Raw genomic sequence first — 20049 nt, forward strand, 5'->3', positions numbered from 1 at the left:
ATATTTATTTCACCCTAAAACGTCTCCATTTGCATACCTCTGCAAACATCTCTTACACATGCAATATAACATGAGGGCAAAAATGGTATTCACTAAGAATGAATGCCATTTTTTTAAAGCTTGTTAACAAAAATGCACTATCGTATGACCATCAGTGCTATCATGCTATAAATCCTATAGCATGGTAACTGCTAGAAAAAAATTCAGCCTGGAAGAGCTGCATAGAAACGCTGCGTCTCTATGCATGGCTCTTACAGGAGATCGTACAGTTCAAATATTCATTTTAATAATAGCGTACATCAGTAGGGGGTCTCCTGATTTGATTTCAGCCCTGGGGACCCCCTCCTTCCTGAGACCTGTTATGGGGTGCCAGTATCCCCTGTGCTTTTAAATCTCCTGCGTCACGTGACCAGGGAATTTAATCCTTTAGGGGATACCGGCACCCCATAACGGGGCCTGTATCTCAGGAAGTAGGGGATCCCTGAGGCTAACATTAAGGTGGTTCAGCTCAGAACACCCCCTGCGCCTGCACACTGGTATCAAAACCTTCATCAAAATTTTTTTAAATTATTACCGTAGCGGCTAGCCGCTAAGATAATAAAGCTGCTTTAATTTTTACTAATAGTGTGCGGGAGCATGGGGTCTCCTGTGCTGATCCGCATTAATTTCATCCTCGGGGAACCTTTGCTTCTCATATTACAGGCCCCGGTATGGGGTGACGGTATCTCCTCCAGTATTTAAATCCCCCGGTCACATGATGTTGAGGATTTAAAAATGGCGGCGATACCGGCACCCAATACCAGGGCCTGCAACTCGGAAGCAGGTGGTCCCTAAGACAGAAATCAAAGTGGTTCAGGTCAGGAGACCCCCTGCTCCCATTCACTAGTATTAAAAATTACATTAAAGCAGCTTCATTGCCTTAACGGCTAGCTGCTAAGGCAATGAAGGGGTTAAGGCACAATAGCAGGTTTATTGGGGCAGAGGGGGTGAGGGAAGGGGGTACTTGGCTCAGGGTGGATGGTTAGGCCTACCGGGATTGTTGCGGGAGGAGTTAACGATTTCATTACCATAGCGGTAGTAACCTCTATGATAATGAAGGGGTTAACCCCCCCCCCCCTCCACTGCCGCGACTCACACAGTAGGTTTTGGTGCTGTATCGGCCAAAGTAATATACTGCAGATGAAGACACAGCTGAATTCCCAAAAGGAGGCAGTCGTACTAGTCCCCTACAGGTCACGTGAACGCATATTATGTGCACTGAATGATTAGGCAGTCAACCAGGTACGAATCTATGAATGTGAAAACCAAAAAAGTGTTATGAAATAGCGCTTAAATCTAATAAAGTGATATTGCTGTAAATAAGGATATGACCAGTGTTGTTTCTTTAACAAAGAAGTGATATATGTGTATGTATATGTAGTGAGAAGTGATATATGTATATATAGCCCTTTTTCCCTTTAATGTGAAGGGTCTACTAGTGCTGGCGGTACCTGTCGGTTCACAGGGATCTGAGCCTCCACTACTGGGAGCCTGGGGTAACGAATATAATGAGTGGCAGCGCTTCCACCTGCACGGGATCCCAATTGGAGGGGATAACCCGAGCAGGAGCTATTAATAACAGTCCACAGATTATAAGAATAACAATAATAACATTTACTGTGAGCAATAACCATAAACCACATACAGGAAATAGCAATACTAGTGGTTACAGCTATACCTCGCCTCGCGGGGCGTTGTCCCACCACCGTGTATCCCCACACCGTGTCTACAGTACCAGAGGTGTCCTTTGGTCACTTCACCCAACGTGTCCCCAAAAATGCCCACCCCTCTAGGCGTGATCAGCGCCTTATTACACCGGTGTTGATGCACGTTTGGTGAACGGTACCTGCCGGGTGTGTCCAAACCCGGGCGCGCTAACAATGAGAAGCAGGGGATCCGCCGATCCAACAATATCCTCCACTGGATGGGATGTCTCCCTCTGGAGTGACTCTACCGCTCAATAAATCTCATTTATTTTCTCTATTACATCACGTAGCTGGCACTTCTTTCTTTTTGTTTTTTTGCATTAATTGTGGTCAGGCTTGATTACTGCTGAAGCTTTTGCCTCCCCCGTAAGGATTGTTCCTGATACTGGACTGTTTTTCATTATTTTTGAACATCAATCGACCCTTTATCACTTTATCACTTTTTTCACAGCATACATGTCTTATTTCAATTACACTATTCATTGTTTTAACACTATATTGTATTGCACACTCCACTATATATTATTCACTATCTAGCGCTACTATTTAGAGAGATAGAGAGAGAGAGAGAACAGAGAGCGCACGTCCCATAGTGTAAAACAGTACATTTAATCAATAAAAAAGAGGACAAGGGGATTAAGAACACTCACAAAAGTACAAGATAAAAAGGCAATTTGTGATATATAATCACCACCAACAAGGCCACACCGTCCTGGAACACATCAGATGGTAGATTGTCCCTCCGGTTCACATCCAGCAGTTGTCGGGTGCTTTGGAACAATGTCTCTCTGCGTCAGTGCAATTTAGAGATTTTTTCAGCCTCAGATCAGCTCCATGCGCTCTCCGGCCGTAAAGCGCGCACTGCGTGATGACGTAGTGTCGTGATAACGTACCCTGACGCGTTTCGTCACGACAGTGACTTTCTCAAAGTCTCCCATTTGTAACATTTTTTCACATTTATTGTTTTTTGTATTGCTAGATTGATATTTTATTTTGATTAATATTATACACAGTATTTGCACGGTTTAATTCACATCATTTTATTTTGTTTCACAAGTGGCGCTACTGAATTTTTCTTTTCATATATACTGCACCGACACACTTTATTCGAGCAAATACCCGGTATGTACCTGGCAGATACCTGGAATGCGCCGCTCCTCACCTCTGACAAGCCCCGTTGCATTTGCCTTCCCAGCCTGGGTTCATGCCTGGCTGATGGGCGGCTGATCTGTTAAATGATAATGATTAGGATTTAATAGGCTGCAATGCTTCGTGTGTCTACCAGATGGCATAAATTCATGAATTGTAATGCAGTATATATATATATATACTGTGCAGTATTGCAGCCAGCGAGAATAAAATGCTTCAATCCCTGCCTGGAAAATAACTCAATGCACTCGGGCACAAAACAGTCACAAACCTCAATACACCCGGGTATACCCGAATTCGTGGGACTAGCCAAGCTCGAATAAAGTGTGTCGCCAGTGTATATATACACTGAGTGCTTAATAAATTATTTAATAGTGATTAAGTGATAAGTAAAAAGTAAGTAAAATTTAAATACAAACAACTCAGTAAAATGCAGCTCAACCGTTAGTATGGATTGCTTTCCCAATCCATGTAATTCTTAGATGTTCAGGGAGCGCGAATACATGTAACAAGAAAACACACAGACGATTGTGCAATATGTCTTGAAGCGAATCTAATGAATAAATATTTTCAGTAGTCCAATGAAATGTAGTCCAATGAAATTTGCTCTCACAAATTTCTCTGTATTATGGTGCGTATAAAGGTTTCTTTGTAATGCAGCTGTATGGTATCAGTGATGTCAGCACATCTAGGAAACGCATATATGGGAACCCTCGTAGCATGTAACAAGAAGGGCGGCCATAGTACAGACTGCTAAAAAAAACTTTTATCTGCAGTAAACATTTTATAATGCACACACATGGTGTTAGAACAATATGCACAATTAGATCAAAATAATCAACGCAGACAGTTGAAGCTGTGGAGCGATCTCTCTGCTCCGGTACACTGCAGCACTCGCGCCGTCTGTCCTCCGCACTTACTGTTTGAATCCCCGGATGGAAGACCAGAAACAGCTATGGATGAGCAAGTAACACTGCGTGGAGCCTCCCACTCAATCTTCACTGGGTACTGGACACACTTTACGCGTTTCACCTTATCGAAGGTTTCATCAGGAGAATCTATGAATAAAATCTATGACTCCCTCAAAAATGAAAGACAGGGTGGTAAAATGCTTGATTGACAAACAGAGGACCATAAGATTAACTTCCAGAGAAACAAAATCAGCGACATCTCTGTTTCTAGTGTAGTTAGATTTGCTTAAGCAATTACATAGTTACATAGTTACATAGTAGATGAGGTTGAAAAAAGACGTACGTCCATCAAGTTCAACCTATGCTAAATTTAGACAACAGATACTTTATTCTATATCTATACTTACTTATTGATCCAGAGGGAGGCAAACACAAAACCCCATTAAGGGGAAAAATTAATTCCTTCCTGACTCCAAGAATTGGCAATCGGATTAATCCCTGGATCAACATCCTTCCCATGTATACTTATTTGGTATATCCCTGTATACCTTTCCCATCTAAAAAGATGTCCAACCTTTTTTTGAACAAATCTATTGTATCTGCCATCACAGTGTCCATGGGTAATGAATTCCACATTTTAACTGCCCTTACTGTAAAGAACCCTTTCCTTTGTTGCTGGTGAAATTTCCTTTCCTCCAACCTTAAGGGATGGCCCGAGTCCTTTGTACTGCCCGTGGGATGAATAGTTCTTTTGAAAGCTCCTTGTATTGTCCCTGAATATATTTGTATATAGTTATCATATCCCCTCTTAGACGCCTCTTTTCTAATGTAAATAAATCTAATTTAGCTAGTCTCTCCTCATAAGTTAGAATGTCCATCCCCTTTATAAATTTGGTGGCTCTTCTCTGCACTCTCTCTAGTTCTAATGTCTTTTCTTAGGATTGGTGCCCAAAATTGTACTCCATATTCAAGGTGTGATCTTACTAATGCTTTGTAAAGGGGCATAATGATGTTTACTTCCCTTCCATCCATTGCCCGTTTGATGCAAGATAAGATCTTGTTTGCCTTTGCAGCTACTGCATGACATTGGGCACTATTTCTAAGCCTGCAGTCGACAAGCACTCCTAAATCCTTCTCCATCAAGGATTCCCCCAATATATCTCCATTTAATTTGTAAGTCACCTTTTTATTCTTGTATCCCAAATGCATAACCTTACATTTATCTGTATTAAACCTCATCTGCCATTTTCCTGCCCACGTTTCCAGTCTCTCCAAGTCCTTCTGAAGAGAAATTACATCCTGCTCTGATTCTATTACCTTACACAATTTAGTATCATCAGCAAAGATGGAGACTTTGCTCTCGATCCCAACCTCAAGGTCATTAAAAAACTAGTTAAAAAGCAGGGGTCCAAGTACTGATCCCTGAGGTACTCCACTCACGACTTTAGCCCAACCTGATTGATGCTAATTGTATTGATGATGCTTAGTTTATATTTGATTTTCATGATGGCATTGCTGGTTAGGGGACATTGTTCATATTGTATTTTATTGTTACATATATTTTGCATAGTGTTACATGATGCACAGATTAATTGCATCATGTACACACTCAATGCAATTGTGTTACATTTCATATACATTTGTGTAGCTGCTGGTTTCTTGGGTTATATTTACAATGGCTGCTGGATTTATTTTAACATGCAATGTGGTGATTTTAAGATTAAAAATTCATGTTTTGATTTATGCATGTTTTATGTGTTTAATAATGGGCAAATAATCTATTATCCATATCTGGAGAATAGTTATTGGGCACATTATTGTACTGTATGTGTTGGGGGGGGGGGATGTACACTACCGACACACTTTATTAAAGTGTGGCCGGTACCGCAAGCCGGGAGATTTCCCGGCTTGCTAGTGGCCGCCCCTCGGCGTGCCGCGCGTCATAGACGCGCGGTCACGCGTCTTCGGGAGCCTGCGCCCCCTGCACGCGCGTCCAGGGCTCTCCGAGGGAGCCCTGGTGTCCCGCGATCGCGGGACGGCGGCAGGGGGTTCCGGGGGACCCGGCAGACCCGGCAGCGGTAGGGAGAGCGCCCCGATCGGAGGGCGCTTTTCCACTGCTTCGGCGCGCGCCCGTCACCCTCGGGCGCGCGCCAGGCTACTGCTGCGGCCAAGAACGGGCAAATGCTCGAATAAACTTGGCCGCAGCAGTATGTATTGAATGTATAGGTCAGGTTTATTTATTTTACATTCAGGGTTGGTTCCTTGGTTCTGCGTGAGACCTCTGGAGACCACCTGAGGTATCCTTGGGTATCTCACGGGTACCAGGCTAAGTGGTCCACGGGTGACACATGTGGGGAAAAACCGGTGGCCAAACATCTGTGGGGGCACCACGGACCCGTAGTCTGCGGTGAAGAACCGGTTGCCTCACATCCGTGGGGGCACCGCGGACCCGTAGTGTGCGGGGAAGAACCGGTGGCCTCACATCCGTGGGGGCACCACGGACCCGTAGTGAGCTCCCGTGGATCCCCAGACCCCTGTGGGAACCACCCGAGGCCCCTCAGACACCTGTGGGTCTGACCCGGGGCTCTCAGACATCCGCGGGCCTACCATGGGGACCCAAGTGTGGCACACGGTGACCCGCAGAGACCACCTGGTGGGCCATGGCGCCTTGCGGGACCCACCAACAGGCCTCCAGAACTATATGAAACAAGTTGCTGGTACCCTGTAGGTCTGTCAGGTGACCCGCCGGGCCCACCGGGGACTCGCGTGGGGCTGGGGTATGAACCATGTATGTAAAAGAATAAATCATGTGTTTATGGGGGGGCACAGGGGGTGGGTAATGTATTTAATAAATAGAATGATGTTTATTGTGGGGCTGTGTATTGTTTTTATTGTGGGTACTGGGGGTGGGGGGAGGGGGTATTGGCCCCAAAGGTATGTGGGTAGGCCCCCCGTCTGGGTAGTGGGTGAGGGTGGTTAGGCCTCACGGGGTGGGGGGTTAGTGGGGGAGGGTATGTAGGCCTCCCGAGTGGTGGGTGAGGGTGGGTTAACCCCTTAATGCCTATAGCGGTTAATAACCGCTATGGTGATTAAGGGGTTAGGGGACATTACATTGGCTATTGTGATTGTTGTGCATGTTTTGCAGCATCGGAGGGGCATGGGCAGGATGAAGATGAGGATGAAGACGGCCTTCATCGTGGGTGCCTGTAAAAGGTAAGTGTCATATATATTGCCTGTATTTATTGTAATTTATATGTATTTAAAATGGGCAAATGCATTATTATCCATACACTGGCGACACACTTTATCGCAGTGCGGCCAGATCCGCAAGCCGGGAGATTTCCCGGCTTGCTAGTGGCCGCCCCTCGGCGTGCCGCGCGTCATAGACGCGTGGTCACGCGTCTTCGGGAGCCTGCGCCCCCTGCACGCGCGTCCAGGGCTCCCCGAGGGAGCCCTGGTGTCCCGCGATCGCGGGACAGCGGCAGGGGGTTCCGGGGGACCCGGCGGACCCGGCAGCGGTAGGGAGAGCTCCCCGATCGGAGGGCGCTCTTCCGCTGCTTCGGCGCGCGCCCCTTCCGCTGCTTCGGCGCGCGCCCGTCACACTCGGGCGCGCGCCAGGCTACTGCTGCGGCACAGAACGGGCAAATGCTCGAATAAACTGTGCCGCAGCAGTATGTGGATAATAGTAATTTTGCCCATTACAGTACTGTATGTGTTAGGGGGCGGGGGGGATGTGTGTTGTTTATTGGGGGCAATTGTCCCCAATAAACATGCTAATGTGCCTTAACCCCTTCATTGCCTTAGCGGCTATCCGCTAAGGTAATGAAGCTGCATTAATGTAAATTTTAATAATAGTGTGCGGGAGCAGGGGGTCCCCTGAGCTGAAGAACCGCATTGGTTTCAGCCTCTGGGACCCACTACTTCAGGAGATTCATGCCCCTTTATGGGGTGCCGGTATCCCCTCCAGAATTTAAATGTCCCTGTCACGTGACGCGGGAGCTTTAAAGTGCAAGGGATACCGGCACCCCATAATGGGGCCTGTTTCTCCTGAAGTAGGGGGTCCTCGGACCTGAAACCAATGCGGTTCAGCTCAGGAGACCCCCTGCTCATGTACACTATTATTAAAATGTATTTATTTAGTGTACGATCACCTGTAACAGCCTTGCATGGAGATGGCAAATCTCCATGCAAATGTTACATGCGGCTTTTTTTCTATCAGGTAGCGTACGGGAACTTTAAGTGCGATAGCAGAGGGAAAAAAGCTTGCACGCACGATATGCCAGTTTTGGGCACGTCCAATAGAAAATGGGCTCAGGGCCTTAGTGAATCGCGCCGCCGGCTTCATTTTTTATCGGATGTGCTAATTAAGCTCGGAGTTTAGTGCATAGCCCTCAGAGATTCTCCTCATATGCACCCTATCAGCGATTGGGGGGGGGGGGGGGGAATATGGGTTACATATATATATATATATATATATATATATATATATATATATATATATATATGCCAAGATAGTGTGTACAATAAGAAACCCTGAAATATTAGAACAATATTTTGGAAAAATATACGTTAGAATACAGTATGAAGCAAATGTAGACAAGGTGCAAATATATGAAAAGAACAAAGTATAATACTGAACATAATAAAAATGTGTTAGAATGACGGACACTAGACATGTAAAAATATAATATTTATCAGAAGATGATAAAATTCAAATAAAAAAATCCACCAGGTTAGTATGCAGGGCACTATATAAACATATACAAGTATATGTTGTTCTTCAAGAGAGCAGCAGTAGAGGTATTGTTAATAAATATTTAGTAAGATAGTCCTCTGTAGATGTATGTGCGAGGTCGAAATATGGATGTATGGGCACTTGCTGCTTTTTAGAAGGTGATCCTATTCAACAGCAAATACTGTAGAACATATATCCTGGAAAAAAGCTCAAAGCATCTCCAATGGTGGAATATTAAAAACGGTGTCTTACTATTAAAATAAGTGTACTCACAAGTGTGCTTATGTTATAAGCATCAATAATGATATAAAACCGTCTCTGCTTCTCTAGCCGCTATTTCCATCCTCGGACGTAGGGCTCTAGTGAGCACGTCATCTAACCTCCTTCCTCATGGTGTCAATCGTAGCAATGACATAGAGCTTGTTGACATCACTTGGGTGTGTGACTCCTCAGAGTACCGTTAGAGTTCCTTCTTTTTCAGATACATATATACTATAAAAAAAAATGTCTGGGGGGAAAGTATGGCGAAACGCTGAGCACATTCCCCAGCAGGAAATACTGTTAGCCAACTGTGCCATCTGGCTTTTATATCTGCCATGCCGTGATGAGGATATTCTCAGAAGAATAGCCAATATTAGTCTGTGTGAAATTTCCCAGAATATATCTCTACTAAAGGCCAATGTATTAACCCATTCATAAGGCAGGTGACAAGCGACCATATATAGAAGAAATTACAGGCTTCCAATATGAGTATTATGTATTATAAATAGATTTAAATAGATGCGGGAATGTTTGTAGGGATATGCTATAAACCAGGGGAGCACAAACTTTTTCCCCTGTGCCCCCCTGCCGGCTCTCCCACCCCTGATCGCACCCCCCCCCCCCCTCCTTACCTTGCCACCGGCGTTCTGACGGCACGTTACCCTGCCGCCGCGTTGCCATGGTGATGCAATGCCAGATGCCGCCAGAGCCAGGGTAAGGGAAGTTACAGAGGCCTTCGCAGGTCCCCTGGTATTTCATTTAAATACCTTCAGGAAGTGCGCGAGACCTATGTAACCACTGTGCCCCCCCCCCCCGAAAATCTTGCGCCCCCAGTGTGCGCACCCCTGCTATAAACCACCAAATATCTGTTAAATTGAGGAAGCCAAACTACTTTTGCAAATGGGGAAGGTATCCAAACTAGGTAGGGTGACCAGATTTTGAAAATGAAAAACCGGGACACATTTTTTTTTTTACATAATAGTTTATTTATTGTAGTACACTTATATTTTACTACCATTAGTCCTTGTTACATAGTTACGTGTGTGTGTGTGTGTGTGTGTGTGTGTGTCGTATGACCTCACTAATTGAACAACAAAAAAAAGCCAGATGTGAATGATTCTGAACCCATTAACCAGTGTCAGGATGCCCCCTCTTCACAATTTCTAAAGCAGCAATCCCGCCTGGGATCTTACCTGATCCGCAGTCCCTCAAGGTACTATACTGGAGGGGAGGTGTTCCCTACCTGTCTTCCGATGTCTCCCGCGTGAAACTTGAGTCAGATCTGGTAGAAAGCAGGGTAGGTTACTTTGGTGTAGGTATACGGCAGTTAAGATAAGACATAGAGGGTGAGGAAGACAGGGAGGGTGAGGGAGACAGGGAGGGTGAGGGAGACAGGGAGGGTGAGGGAGACAGGGAGGGTGAGGGAGACAGGGAGGGTGAGGGAGACAGGGAGGGTGATGGAGACAGCGAGGGTGAGGGAGACAGGGAGGGTGAGGGAGACAGGGAGGGTGAGGGAGACAAGGAGGGTGAGGGAGGGAGACAGGGAGGGTGAGGGAGAGGGAGACAGGGAGGGTGAGGGAGACAGGAGGGGGAGGGAGACAGGGAGGGTGAGGGAGACAGGGGGGGGGTGAGGGAGACAGTGAGGGTGAGGGAGACAGGGAGGGTGAGGGAGACAGGGAGGGTGAGGGAGACACGGAGGGTGAGGGAGACAGGGAGCGTGAGGGTGAGGGAGAGGGAGACAGAGAGGGAGAGGGAGGACAAAGAGGGAGACAGAGAGAGGGAAAGAGAGGGAGAGGGGTGATAGAGAGGGAGAGGTAGACAGAGAGGAGAGGGGGACAGAGAGGGAGAGGGGTACCGAGAGGGTGAGGGAGACAGGGAGGGTGAAGGAGACAGGGAGGGTGAGGGAGACAGGGAGGGTGAGGGAGACAGGGAGGGAAAGGGAGACAGGGAGGGAGAGGGAGACATGGAGGGTGAGGGAGAGGAGACAGGAAGGGTGAGGGAGGGGGAGACAGGGAGGGTGAGGGAGACAGGGAGGGTGAGGGAGACAGGGAGGGGTGAGGGAGACAGGGGGGGTGAGGGAGACAGTGAGGGTGAGGAGACAGGAGGGTGAGGGAGACAGGGAGGGAGAGGGAGACAGAGAGGGAGACAGAGAGGGAGACAGAGAGGGAGAGGGAGACAGAGAGGGAGAGGGGGACAGAGAGGGAGATGGAGACAGAGAGGGGGACAGGGAGGGAAAGGGAGGGAGACAGGAATGGAGACAGGGAGGGAGAGGGAGGGAGACAGGGAGGGAGGGAGAGGGAGGGAGGGAGAGGGAGACCTTGTTACATAGTTACGTGTGTGTGTGTGTGTGTCGGATGACCTCACTAATCGAACAAACAAAAAAAGCCAGATGTTAATGATTCTGAACCTCTTAACCAGTGTCAGGATGCCCCCTCTTCACAATTTCTAAAGCAGCAATCCCGCCTGGGATCTTACCTGATCCGCAGTCCCTCAAGGTACTGTACTATACTGCAGGGGAGGTGTTCCCTACCTGTCGTCCGATGTCTCTGGCATGAAACTTGAGTCAGATCTGGAAGAAAGCAGGGTAGGTTACTTCAATGTAGGTATACAGCAGTTAAGATAAGACATAGAGGGTGAGGGAGACAGGGAGGGTGAGGGAGACGGAGGGTGAGGGAGACAGGAGGGTGAGGCAGACAGGAGGGTGAGGCAGACAGGGAGGGTGAGGGAGACAGGGAGGGTGCGGGAGACAGGGAGGGTGAGCGGGAGACAGGGTCCAGGGAGACAGGGAGGGAGAGGGAGACAGGGAGGGAGAGGGAGAGGGAGACAGGGAGGGTGAGGAGACAGGGAGGGTGAGGGAGGACAGGGGAGTGGGTGAAGGGGGGGAGACAGGGGGGGTGAGGGAGCAAAGTGAGGGTCGAGGGAGATAGGGAGGGTGAGGGAGACAGGGAGGGTGAGGGAGATAGTGAGGGTGAGGGAGATAGTGAGGGTGAGGGAGACAGGGAGGGTGAGGAGACAGGGAGGGAGAGGGAGACAGAGAGTGAGTCAGAGAGGGAGACAGAGAGGAGCCGAGAGGAGAGGAGACAGAGAGGGAGAGGGGAGACAAAGAGGGAGACAGAGAGGGGGACAGAGAGGGAGAGGGGGACAGAGAGGGGGACAGAGAGGAGAGGGGGACAGAGATGGAGATGGAGACAGAGAAGGGGACAGGAGGGAGAGGAGGGAGACAGGAATGGAGACAGGGAGGGAGAGGGAGGAGACAGGGAGGGAGAGGGAGGAGAGGGAGGGAGACAGGGAGGGAGAGGGTGGGAGGAGAGGGAGGGAGACAGGAAGGAGAGGGCGGGAGACCGGGAGGAGAGGGAGGGGACAGGGAGGGAGAGGGAGAGAGAGGGTGACAGGGAGGATGAGGGAGAGAGAGGGTGCACAGGAGGATGAGGGAGAGAGAGGGATACAGGGGGAAGAGGGAGAGAGAGGGAGACAGGGAGGAAGAGGGAGAGAGAGGGAGACGGGGAGGAAGAGAGAGGGAGACAGGGAGGGAGACAGGGAGGAAGAGGGAGAGAGAGGGAGACAGGGAGGAAGAGGGAGAGAGAGGGTGACAGGGAGGATGAGGGAGAGAGAGGGTGACAGGGAGGATGAGGGAGAGAGAGGGATACAGGGGGGAAGAGGGAGAGAGAGGGAGACAGGGAGGAAGAGGGAGAGAGAGGGAGACGGGGAGGAAGAGAGAGGGAGACAGGGAGGGAGACAGGGAGGAAGAGGGAGACAGGGAGGAAGAGGGAGAGAGAGGGAGACGGAGAAAGAGGGAGAGAGAGGGAGACAGGGAGGGAGAGAGAGGGAGACAGGGAGAGAGAGGGAGAGGGGAGGGGGAGGGAGAGAGAGGGAGACATGGAGACAGGGAGACAGGGAGACAGGGAGAGAGAGGGATACAGAGAGGATGAGGGAGAGAGAGGGAGACAGAGAGGGTGAGGGAGACAGAGAGGGTGAGGGAGACAGAGAGACAGAGAGGGTGAGAGAGACAGAGAGACAGAGAGGGTGAGGGAGACAGAGAGGGTGAGGGAGACAGAGAGGGTGAGGGAGACAGAGAGGGTGAGGGAGACACCCACCCACTGATACACACACCCAATGATACACACACACACCCACTGATACACATATACACACATACCCACTGACATACATACCCACCCACTGATATACACATCCACCCACTGACACACACACACACACCCACTGATACACACACTGATACACACTCTGATACACACACACACTGATACACACACACACACACACACTGATACACACACACACTGACACACACACACACACTGATTGATACACACACACAATACACACACACAGATACACACACACACACACACACACTGATACACACACACACTGATACACACACACACTGATACACACACACACACAGATACACACGCACACACACTGATACACACACACACTGATACACACACACACACTGATACACACACACACACTGATACACACATACAGACACACACTGATACACACTGATACACACACTGATACACACACACAGATACACACACAATGATACACACACACTGATACACACACCCCGCCTCCCCCTGCACAGCCCGCCAGCCCCTGCACCGCCCACCAGCGACCGCTCAGCCACCACTGCCCGCCCCCAAGCCCATCTCCCGCACCAAGGGGACGGGGGGAAGTGAGCACCAGGAGAGGCAAAGGTGGGAGCGTCAGGGAACAAAGGTGGGAGCGCCCGGGGACAAAGGTGGGAGCGCCGGGGGGCAAAGGTGGGAGCGCGGGGGGGCAAAGGTGGGAGCGCCGGGGGGGGGGGGGGCAAAGGTGGGAGCGCCGGGGGGCAAAGGTGGGAATGCCGGGGGGCAAAGGTGCAAGATGGTACAAGGTAGGTGGTACAAAGGCAGGTGCACCCCCGCTACCACCTCCTATTACCCCCCCCTGGCTGGGACCCGGGACAGAAGGGGGACACACTGCGCAGCCGACAGTGGAGCCAGGAGCGGGAAGACAGACACACACACGTGTGCTCTGCACAAAGCGGAAGCCCCGCCCCGGCTTCCTCTGACATGCCTGCGACCAATCCCCTGCAGGCCGGCCGGCATTCTAAGTCCCACCCCCGGCATTCGCCTTCATTAAATCCCCCCTGAAATCTGAAATTCACATTCAGCCAGAGTAGAACGGACATAAATTTTCTCGACCTGTCCCTCTATGTAGTGAATGGCATAATTCACACCAAAACATTCCATAAAGAGGTAGATGCCAACACTTATCTATTGGCATCAAGCCACCATCACCCCAATTGGTTGAGAAACATCCCTAAGGGCCAGGCGCTTAGAATCAGGAGGAACTGTTCAGAGAATTCTGTTTATCAGCAACAGGTCAGAGAATTGAAAAGAAGGTTTATTGAGCGAGAATATAAAAACCAAGATCTAGATCTCGCCATCTCAGAGGTCAATAAGATCGATAGAGCATCCTTATTATGCCAAAAGGAGAAGACACCTGAAAAAAGACAGGCCCAGTTTCCATTCTTCATTACCCAATATAGTGGTATAGCTCCGACCATATCCAAGACACTGAACAAACATTGGAATATTCTCCAAAGAGATCCGATCTTAAAAACCATCCTCCCCAAAAAAACAAAAATTGTCTTTAAAAGGGCTAGGAATCTAAAATCCTCTTTGTCTCCTAGTTGCCCGATAGATGGTCTGAGAGATCGCCATGTAACATGGTTAAATGATCTCAAAGGTTATTATACATGTACCAACTGCATTGGATGTAAACACAGTAAAAAAACCAAAACATTCAAATCCAATGTGACAGGGACAAGCTTTAACATAAAAACCTTTATGTGACGCGGGACATTTACATGCATAGGAGATACCGGCATCCTATAACGGGGCCTGTATCTCAGGATGTATGGGGTCCCCTGACCTCAAATCAACACGGTTCTGCTCCGGAGACGCCCTGCTAATCTACACTAGTAATAAAACTTTAATTAAAATATGTAATAAGCATTAATACAAAACCCACCCCGTGTCCCCACATAAAACCATTATTTATTTTTTTACACACAGGATTAATACCACAGGCCGGCGAGGGTCCCTGGGTTGTCCCCACGGGTGTCCGCAGGCCCCTCAGGGCACCCCGGGGTGTTCCCACGGGTGTCTGGGGGCGCTCGGTGGTCCCCGCTAGGCTCCATGGGCCTCCAGGTGGTCCTCGTGGGTGTCCGTGGGCCCCAACGTGGTCCACAGGTGGTCCCCGCGGGTGTCTCGGGGTCCCAGGGTCATCCCTATTGGTGTCTGGTGGCCCTCGGGTGGTTCCCATGGGTGTCTGGGGCCCTTGGGTGGTCCCTGCGGGTGTCCGGGGCCCCACAGTGATCCTTGGATGGTCCCCGCAGGTGTCCAGGTGTCCTCAGGTTGTCCCCGTGGGTGTCTGAAGGCCCTCGGGTTGTCCTCATTGGTGTCTGTGGGTCCTCAGGTGGTGTCCGTGTGTCCCCGCTGGCCTGCGGTACCATTTCTGTATGTAAAAAAACAAAAACATGGCCTACATTTCAATAAATACACCTCCCCACCAAACACATACAGTAAAGTAATGTGCAAAATAACTGTTATCCAGATATGGATAATAGATTATTTGCCCATTATTAAACACAACATTAGCCAGCCAGCATAAATAAATTAAATAAAAAACATTCTACTTACCTTTGCCAACATGAAGGGCATTCTCGTCAGCATACTGCAGGGCCATGTCCTCCGATGCCAGCAACAATACATAAATAAATACAATCTAATGGCCCCTACACTGGCGACACACTTTATTCGAGCTCGGCTAGTCCCACGAATTCGGGTATACCCGGGTGTATTGAGGTTTGTGACTGTTTTCTGCCCGAGTGCATTGAGGTATTTTCCAGGCAGGGATTGAAGCATTTTATTCCCGCTGGCTGCAATACTGCACAGTATATATATATACTGCTGCGGCCGAGTTTATTCGAGCATTTGCCGTTCTCGGCCGCAGCAGTTACCTGGCGCGCGCCAGAGGGTGCCGGGCGCGCGCCGAAGCAGCGGAGGAGAGGCCCGCCGATCGCGGCTTCCCCCTCTCCTCTCCGGGTCCGCCGGGTCCCCCGGAACCCCCTGCCGCCGTCCCCCACATCGCGGGACACCAGGGCTCCCTCGGGGAGCCCTGGACGCGCGTGCAGGGGGCGCAGGCACCCGATGACGTGTGACCGCGCATCGGTGACGCGCGGCACGCCGAGGGGCTGCCACTTGCAAGCCGGGAAATCTCCCGGCTTGCGGAACTGGCCACACTTCAATAAAGTGTGTCGCCAGTGTATACTGCATTACAATTCATGAATTTATGCCATCTGGTAGACACGCGAAGTATTGCAGCCTATTAAATCCTAATCATTATCATTTAACAGATCAGCCGCCCGTCAGCCAGGCATGAACCCAGGCTGGGAAGGCAAACGCAACGGGGCTTGTCAGAGGTGAGGAGCGGCGCATTCCAGGTATCTGCCAGGTACATACTGGGTATTTGCTCGAATAAAGTGTGTCGGTGCAGTAACTCCTTAATCACCTTAGAGTTTAATAACCGCTATAGTAATTAAGGGGTTAACCCACCCTGCCCCACTACCCACCCGAGAGGCCCAACCACCCACCCCGGACACTCTATACCCACCATGTACCCATTGAATGGCATAGTAGTATATCATACCCATATAATATGGACATGATAAGCTACTATAGCAGTCAATAGTCACACTAATACAAAAGCATGAATGTCAAAAATACACAATACTAAAACAGATACAACAAGCACCTAAACAAAAATTAAAACCACTAGCCAACAAGCAATTAACTAAGTAAAACCACTAGCCAACAAGCAATTAACTAAGTAAAACCACTAGCCAATCAATTAAAGAAATAAAACCATTAGGCATTCAATAAAATATTTAAAATCACTATGTAATCAATTACATATGTAGCCCTGTTTCCCCCTAAACAAAGAGGCTTCTGGTGCTGCCTTTACCTGTTGGCTCACAGGAAGCCTAAGCCTCCGCCATGGAGAGCCCGGGGTGATTTAATAGTAGTTTTGGTGCAGTGCCTCCACCTGAGAGGGATCCCAGCATAGTGGGAGGAGCCCCTCACATGACCCAATGAGAATAATCACATGCAGTGTAAAACAACAATACCTTTACTGGCAGCATATATATCTTAATGTACTACTAATTGCTAACCAGATACAGCTACCCGATAAAGCCTCAAGGGCCGTAACCCCACCACTGTGTACCCCACACCGTGTCCCAAGAGTCCCACACCCAACCCCAATGTGTGAGACAGCGCTGCCTACTAGATGATGTGAAACAATGGTTGGTGCACTTGGTGTATAGGTACCTGCCGGGTGCTCCAGCACCCGGGCACACCAACTGGTAGCTGTGCAGGATCCGCTGATCCAGCGATGGTGTCTGCCTCTGTGATGGGTCCTCCTCCACGTGTGTGGTATCCAGCTGGAGGGTCCCACATACAGATAGTCTCTATATCTTGAAGAGTGATCTGGTCCCAGACCACAATCTTCAGGGTTGTGCAGCGTTGCAGCTGTGTCCGTGAACTCAAGCAGCTAATCGGGCAGTATCCATGCCTAAGGGCCAGTCCCTGTAGCAGCCACAATCTTAATATGGGAGTCGGGGCCTTGCTGGGGCCAATAGGGGGTCTCTGGCCTAGTGCAGGGGCCACAGACGCCCTGCACATACAACCTACCCTACTGTATCTATGTCCCAGCTCCGACTAACGTGGTCCCCCAGCGCGTGAAATGTATAAATCTCTTGGAGCAGGGGATTGCTGCAGCCCTATTGGCTTGTTACCTGCACCTGACCAAATGCAAAAAAGAGATGGGAGGTGGAGCGCAGAGAAAGAAAATACCAGGGTGAGATAGGGTCAATTTATTGTAACAACAAAACACAGAATTACTTACAATTGGTGAAACAGCAGCATGTAGATACTCCCACAGAAATCTGGTCTGCGTCTATTTGGTTGCCCCCGTCCTGACTACGACACACTGCTTCAGTCACACAGGGTCCCTGACCCGGAACCGGAAGTGTAGCAACCGAGTGAAACGCGTAGAGGGTTGTTTGAATACTTTTATGTTGCACTCCTGGGTAGGAGTGCATTTTTTAGCACAGTAGAATCTCCCTATTTTCTGTATTTGCTGGGAAATCCCCCCGTCAGTCTGGAGTGGCTGTTGCTATTGCTATAGCTTTTGCCACAACCTGAGAGAGCCCGCCTATCACTCGGTTGCTACACTTCCGGTTCCGGGTCAGGGACCCTGTGTGACTGAAGCAGTGTGTCGTAGTCAGGACGGGGGCAACCAAATAGACGCAGACCAGATTTCTGTGGGAGTATCTACATGCTGCTGTTTTACCAATTGTAAGTAATTCTGTGTTTTGTTGTTACAATAAATTGACCCTATCTCACCCTGGTATTTTCTTTCTCTGCGCTCCACCTCCCATCTCTTTTTTGCATTCTGGACTGTTATCTGGCCGGCTGATCACCGGAGGGAGAGGGAGCAGCGGGAGAGGAGACCTTCCTGAGGAATTTCCCTAAAGATCCCACACGAGCGCAATCTCCATCTCCAGGACCTGACCAAATGCCCCTGTGCATTGTGGGGCTTGTAGTCCCCGCAGAGCCTTGTGTGGATAATATCCGCCTCTTGAGTACTGCACTGCGCATGCGAGACTCTGTAATGGTCAGCGCAACTCCCAGCACCTAACTGCGCATGCGCGACTCACTGCGCATGCGCGCGCATATAAGCAATATGGCGGTGCCCTGAGCGCTCGTTCCCCACGGAGCTCCGGCAATGATCTTGCCCTGCCAATCCTCCGGCCCATCCCTCGCTACAGTGGAGGTAAGGGGGGGAAACGGAAAACAGGAGGACCGGAGGGGACCTGATTACACATAAATCATACCACTAGCCAAATATTACATTTAATACCTAAAAAAATTAATCAACACAACAATTAATTCATACAACCACTAGGCAACACATTAATTAAAACCAGTAGCCACCAAAATACATAATTAAATAAAATCGCTAAACAATCTGTAAAAAGAAAAAAACAAGCCATGACAATTCAAATCAATTTAATCTAAACAATAAAAAGACATACAAAATAAAACAGTCAATAGAAGAAATGCATTTGTCAATAAATGCATTGGCTATTACTGTATTCATCTGTACCATAAACAGGCACAGATTAATACATTAGCAGTCAATGAGCAATGAGAAACATAAAAAAATAAAAAATAATCCAATCAAAAAACCTGTAAAAATAAAAGTACATTTATTCAATATTTATCTTACCTTTAGAAGCGTTGGCCCTCAGAATCCTGGGAAGTCAGCAAGCTCTCGTACCGTGACGTCACAAATCACAATCCAACACCATCCACCGTGAAGATCAAGGACGGGTAACAAAATTCCTCTTTCTTTAATCTTCTCTCATCTTCTTCTTTCTTTAATCCCATCATCTTCTTCTTACTTCATCTGTGATTCTTTCTTGTTTTTTTTTATCTTCTGTCTTTATCTTCATCTGTTAATCCAATAATCCCATGTTAAATCAACGATACCAATGGCTTCTTGAGCTCAAATAAGACATCACGGCCTTAAATATTGCCTGTGACGTCACATTTGGGCATTACATGGTTCCCACACCATCTGATTGGCTGTGAAAACCATGTGCCCTTTTTTTTTCCATGTAACATCATGAAAGGGACTAAAGCCAGCTAATCAGAATGGCTGTGCTCCATTTCCCTTTAAGATGATGTCACAAAATCAAACATTTAATTGATTGGCTAGTGGTTTCATGTAGTTAATTGCTTGGTTGGCTTGGTTGGTTTTAATTTTTTGTATGGGTGTTTAGGTGCTCGTTGTATCTGTTTTAGTATTGTGTATTTTTGACATACATGCTTTTGTATTAGTGTGACCATTGACTGCTATAGTAGCTTATCATACCCATATTATATGGGTATGATGTACTACTATGCCACTCAATGGGAACAGGGTGGGTATAGTGGGTCCGACGTGAGTGTTTAGGCCTCCCTGGTGGGTAATGGAGGAGGGCGTGTTAACCCCTTAATTACTATAGCAGTTATTAACAACTAAGGTGATTAAGGGGCTAGGGGCCATTAGATTGTATTGCTGACGAGGACGCCCTTCATGTTGGCAGAGGTAAGTAGAA

At 48.6% G+C, this 20049-nt stretch overlaps 1 long non-coding RNA gene across 1 annotated transcript in view; it reads left to right on the forward strand.

Annotated features, from left to right (window-relative positions):
• The window catches only part of LOC142495634 (uncharacterized), a 102561-nt gene that overhangs the window by 25763 nt on the left and 56749 nt on the right, over positions 1–20049 (forward strand). The window contains exon 2 of the long non-coding RNA XR_012801779.1: positions 19182–19279. This is a non-coding gene — a long non-coding RNA (uncharacterized LOC142495634). The remainder of the gene's footprint in view (positions 1–19181; positions 19280–20049) is intronic.

This window comes from Ascaphus truei, chromosome 5 (assembly GCF_040206685.1).
Source record: "Ascaphus truei isolate aAscTru1 chromosome 5, aAscTru1.hap1, whole genome shotgun sequence".
Classification (NCBI taxonomy): Eukaryota; Metazoa; Chordata; class Amphibia; order Anura; family Ascaphidae; genus Ascaphus; species Ascaphus truei.